The sequence below is a fragment of the Hypanus sabinus genome, unplaced genomic scaffold, assembly GCF_030144855.1.
Source record: "Hypanus sabinus isolate sHypSab1 unplaced genomic scaffold, sHypSab1.hap1 scaffold_417, whole genome shotgun sequence".
NCBI classification, from domain to species: Eukaryota; Metazoa; Chordata; class Chondrichthyes; order Myliobatiformes; family Dasyatidae; genus Hypanus; species Hypanus sabinus.
Window position 1 is genome coordinate 26,146 of NW_026781296.1, and position 6,000 is coordinate 32,145.

Below are 6,000 nucleotides of genomic sequence, written 5' to 3' on the forward strand. Positions count from 1 at the left end.
TACTTCACGAAGTTCGGAGCAACTGCTCCCGTCGTGTTTTTGTCTGCCGATTGTTTTTCTGGCGTGTGGATCCGCCTTTGTCCCACCCTGCGCGCAGCTTTTTTATGTCCTCCCTCGCCCCGAGGCGGGCGGTCGAGGTGGATCAACCAATGGTTAGAAACGGCAACGGTTGTCGCCGTCGGTCACCCTCTTCTCCCGCCATCATATTTGGGTTGGAAGGGCGGGCGCGCTCTTTGAGGGAAGGGGCGGTGGGTTTGGGTGGGAGCGGTGGCGGTAGATACCGTTGGTCAGAAGGGTGCTCTTCGGACTTGCCACGGAGGAGAGAAGGTACAGACTGGCGGAAAAAAAAAATACTTTCTAGAGCGAGGTCGGTTGGATCGTGGCGTCAGATGTTGGTGGACCCACGTCTTTGCCCTGTGCTCCCCCTAGAACAGACGGCAGAGATCGCCTCTGCGTGAAATTGTCACGTGACTTGCTGAGTGTGGATCTTTATGCTACTGTACCGCCTCTCCCGGAGGAACTCAGTGGGTCGGGCAGGATCTGTGGAGGGGAATGGACCGTCAACATTTCGGGCCGAGACCATCCCTCTGGACTGAGAGTGGACGGTAAATAGTCAGAGAAATGAGGTGAGGGGTGGGGATGGGGCAAGAGCTGGGGAGTGAGAGGTGGATCCAGGTGAGGGGGAGGTGGGAAGGTGGAGATAGTGACGGGGGTGGGAGGTGAGGGGTTGGGGCAACACGGGGCTGCAGAAGATGGAAATTAATTCAGTAGAAGGTTAACAAAGTGGTAAGAGAGTATTTGTTATAGAGAGTGCAAGGAAATGGAAGCTGCCAACTTGTTGATGGTTAGAGGGGCTGAATGGCCACAGAACGAAAAGATCGGAGAGAGTGAATAGACCTGCGAGGTAATCTCAATACACAGAGGCAGTGAGTACCTGGAATGAGCTGTTCAGTGTTTGCATCGTTGGTTATTTACCTCGGGTTCAGTGTCCTCACCGTGTTTGGGAATTCCCACTCACTGTCGTCTGTCTGTGAGCAGCTGGAAACTAAACAAACACTCAAGATGCTGGAGACCTGAAATCACATCAGAAATTGTTTGAAGCCATTCAAGCACAGGGTGTTGGAGCTGAAACATTTACTTTTCTACGAGTCTGTGGTGGCCAGTGTTGTTGAGTGCTGGGGCAGCAGGCTGAGGGTAGCAGACACCAACAGAATCAACAAACTCATTCGTAAGGCCAGTGATGTTGTGGGGGTGGAACTGGACTCTCTGACGGTGGTGTCTGAAAAGAGGGTGCTGTCCAAGTTGCATGCCATCTTGGACAATGTCTCCCATCCACTCCATAATGTACTGGTTAGGCACAGGAGTACATTCAGCCAGAGACTCATTCCACCGAGATGTAACACTGAGCGTCATAGGAAATCATTCCTGCCTGTGGCCATCAAACTTTACAACTCCTCCCTCGGAGTGTCAGACACCCTGAGTCAATAGGCTGGTCCTGGACTTATTTCCACTTGGCATGATTAACATTATTATTTAATTATTCATGGTTTTCTATTGCTATATTTCTTCACTATTCTTGGTCGGCGCGGCTGTAATGAAAAGTTTCCCTCGGGATCAGTAAAGTATGTCTGTCTGTCTGCCTGTCTTTGTTCGTCTCCACAGATATTCTTCATCCATTGAGTGTTTCTTGTTTTTGCAGATTTTTAGGACATTTCGTTGGAATGATTTAAGTCTCCTGGGAAACTGGCTTGTACAGGACGCACAATGTATTTCTTTCTCTTGCAGCACAGAAACACGGCTTTCGGCCCATCTAGTCTGTGCAATTCTCTGCATGGACCAATCCACGTGCACCCAGACTCTAGATGTCAATACTTTCCCCATCCATGTACCCAGACAAACTTCACTTAAATGCTGCAATTGAACCCGCATCCACGTTTGCATCACCTTCTGACTGAAGTAAAAATCACAACGAACAGGGTTGTCGGAACAGATCTGTTCAGAACAGTCCTGGGTACCGGTTTCCAGAGAGAATACGCTTCTCACTCTACCAGCACCCTCTGCCTTTGTGGTCAGGTCATCTCAGTATCCACAAAGCCAAGTTCCCCTGGATCTCTGCTTCCTGCCACCCTGACCCGGCCTAATCTGGGGAACATTTTCAAAATTCTCACTAAAATCCATTTGGCGCTTCTGCATGAATTTCAATAGACAGCAGACAGTAGGTGCAAGAGTAGGCCATTCGGCCCTTCTAGCCGGTACAGCCATTCACTGTGATCATGGTTGATCCTGCCCTCTCCCCATATCCCTTGACCACGCTATCTATAAGCTAATATAAAATACAATTTCAATAAATACTCCCGAGTACCTTAAATTCAGTGAACAGTGAAAAGATAAGCGCAGAATATATGAAAAAGACCGAAAAAATGAAGTTCCATTGGGGCAAAGAAATTGAAATTCCGTGAAATTGAAACTCTAGTTGTGTGTGTGTGTGTGTGTGTGTGTGTGTGTGTGTGTGTGTGTGTGTGTGTGTGTGTGTGTCTGTGTGTGTGTGTGTGTGTGTGTGTGTGTGTGTGTGTGTGTGTGTGTGTGTCTCTGTGTGTGTGTGTGTGTGTGTCTGTGTGTGAGAGAATGTGTGTGTCTGTGTGTGTGTGTGTCTGTCTGTCTGTGTTTGTGTGTGTGTGTGTCTGTGTGTGTGTGTGTCTGTGAGTGTGTCTCTGTGTGTGTCTTCTGTCTGTGTGTCTGTGTGTGTGTGTGTGTGTGTGTGTGTGAGTGTGTGTGTGTGTGTGTATGTGTGTGTTTGTGTGTGTGTGAGTGTGTGTCTCTGTGTGTGGGTCTCTGTGAGTGTGTTTGTGTGTCTGTGTGTGTGTGTGTGTGTGTGTGTGTGTGTGTGTGTGTGTGTGTGTGTGTGTGTATTTTGTGAGGGAGAAATGAGCAGAAACTTAAATGGAAGATAGAAAAATAGATAGATGGACGGAAGCACAGATAGACAGAGATATTTCCCCATCACAGGAAAATTCATTACTGCAACATGAGAGAATTAAAGAGATCGGCGTGGGCAGAAACACCAGCATGGACTTTGTAGACCTCACTACACACATCGATGCTGTGAAACTCCATGGACAAGGTGGAGCGAACTGCCCGCTTGCATGAGCAGAATATGTTGGTTGCAGAGGGGCAGTGTGTGGTAGGCGGTGCAAGAGGAACTCTATCACTATTAGGGCAGCCAGAAGATCAGGTTAGCGTGGCTGGCCTGTATCCATTTTAAATGGACGCTACAAACAAACATATCACTGTCTCCCATACCCATCACTCCGCAGGGAACGCTCCCTCCGTGATTCCTCTTTTCATCTGTCCCTCACTGCTGATCTTCCACCCGACACTTTTCCCTGCAAGTGGACAAAGTACACCACCTGTCCACTCGGCTCTCGTCAGGGCCCCAGTCATTTCTCCCAGGTGAGGCACCACTTCAGCTGCCAAACTGCTGTGGAAGTCTGTTGTGTTTCCTGCTCCCGATGCGGGCTTCTGTACATTGGGGAGACCCGTGATGAACTGGGGTTGATTTCATTGAGCACCACCACTCCATCGGTGACAAGATCAGCTTTCCGGCGTCCAAACATTTTAACTCTGATTTTCATTCCCATTTTGGCTCCGTTGCTTCCTCTCCGGTCACGGTGCAAGAGCAACAACTTGCTTTCCGTCGAGTTTGTCTCCAAACTGATGTCATGAATGTCGGTAAAAAATAATCCCTCACCCCTCCCTTTTCCTTCTATTCACCTCTCTGGTCCCTTGCCTATGTTCACCCGCCTATCACTTCACACGGCGTCTTGACCTGCTTCCGTTCTCCCTGTGCTCCACTATCCCCTCTTACCAGATCCTCTCCAGCCCCTTACCTTCCATACTCACCTGGCTTCACCTGTCACTTTCCCCTCCCCACGATATTTTAGCCTGGAGTCTTCCTCCTAACTTTCCAGAACTGAAGGAAGGTCTCGGCCTGAATCGTAGACTGTTGATTCATGTCAGAAATGCCGCCCGACCTGCTGAGTTCCTCCAGCATTTTGTGTGTGGTGCTTTGGATTTCCAGCATCTGCAGAAATCCATGTGTTTAAGATATTGACATGTACATACTTTTTGAAAATTTGAAATGGATGAAGACGCACGGACGAGTAAATCTGTAAGACCATCAGATACCGGAACAGAGATAGGTCATTCTTTGATTTTGATCCACCAGTAAATCATGGTCTGATCCGATTCTTCCTGTCATCCCCACTCCCCTGGTTTCACACCATACCCTTTCATGCCCTCTGACTGAAGTAATTTCTCCTCACCTCAGTTCTAAACAGACGTCCTTCAATTCTGAATGTTTCTATGAACTCCAGGGAATCCAGCCCAAGAGATGCTGGACGTTCCTCATATGGTAAATCTTTCCTTCCTGAAATCATTCTCATGAATCTTCTCTGAAACCTCTCCTACATCAGTATATCCTTTCTAAAATAAGACCAAACTGCACACAATACTCAAAGTGTGGTCCCCCGACAGCCTCACCATCGTGTCTCTGCTCTTGTATTCTGTACCTCTAAAAATGAATGCCAACATTGCATTTGCCTTCTTCACCACCGACTCAACCTGGAAGGTAACATTTCGGGATCCTGCACAAGGACTCCCAAGACCACTTGCATCTCTGCATTTTGAATTCTCTCCCCAACTAAATAATTGTCTGTCCACCGAAGTGCATAATCATACACTTTCCAACTTGGTATTTCATTTGCCAACTCTTTGCCCATTCCCATAAACTATCTAAGTCTCTCAGTCGGGTCTCTGTTTCCTCAACACTACCCGCTCCTCCACCTATTTTTGTATCATCGGCAAACCTAGCCACAAATCCATTAATACCATTGTCCGTATCATTGACATACATCGTAAAAAGCAGCGGTCCGGACACCGACCCCTGTGGAACTCATAACCGGCAGCCAGCCAGAATAGAACCCCTTTATTCCCACTCTGCTTTCTGCTGACCAGCCAATGCTCCACCCATGCTAGTAACTTCCCTGTAATTCCATGGCCTATTATCCTGCTAAGCAGCATCATGTGAGCACCTTGTCAAAGTCTTCTGAAGATCCAAGTACACTATATCTACTGCATCTCCTTTGTGTACCCTGCTGATAATTTCCTCAAAGATTCGCAGTGGGTTTCTCAGGCAGGATTTTCCTTTCAGGAATCCATGCTGGCTTTGGCATCTCTTGTTATGTGTCTCAGGTACTCCGTAATCTCATCCCTAACAATCGATTCCAACAACTTCCCAAACCACTAACACGTCTATAGTTTCCTTTCTGCTGCCGCCCACCCTTCTTAAATAGCGGGGTAACATTTCCAATTTTCCAGTCACCTGGTACAATGCCACAAATCTAACAATTCTTGAAAGATCATCGTTAATGCCTCTGCAATCTCTCCGGCTGCTCCCTTCAGAATACAAGGAAGCATTCCATAAGGTCCATGGGATTTATCCAACCTCAGACCATTGAGCTTCCTGAGCATCTTCTCAGTCATAATTTTCACTGCACAAACTTCACTTCCGTGACACTCTTGAATGTCCGATATACTGCAGATGTCTTCCAATCATTCAGTTCCACTGCCTTCTCTGCATCTCTCATTACAATATCTCCAGCATTAATTTGCATTGGTTCTATATCTACACTTGACTCTAATTTATTATTTATATTCTTAACAAAAAAGCTTTTAATACCTTCTTTGATATTTGTTGCCAGCTTCCTCCCATAATTCCTCTTTTCCTTTTCATCTGTGCCCGCGAGTATATTCGAACCCTTTGGGTTCAGGTGTAACCCTTCCTTTTCGTACTGGTCGTACCTCCCCCGGAAGAGGCCCCAGTGATCCAGGAATCTGAAGCCCTGACCACTAGACAAGTCTCTCAGCCACACATTAATACGCCTGACAATGATATTCTTTCATCGTTAGCAGGGGCACAGGCACCAATTCTGAGATTATTAC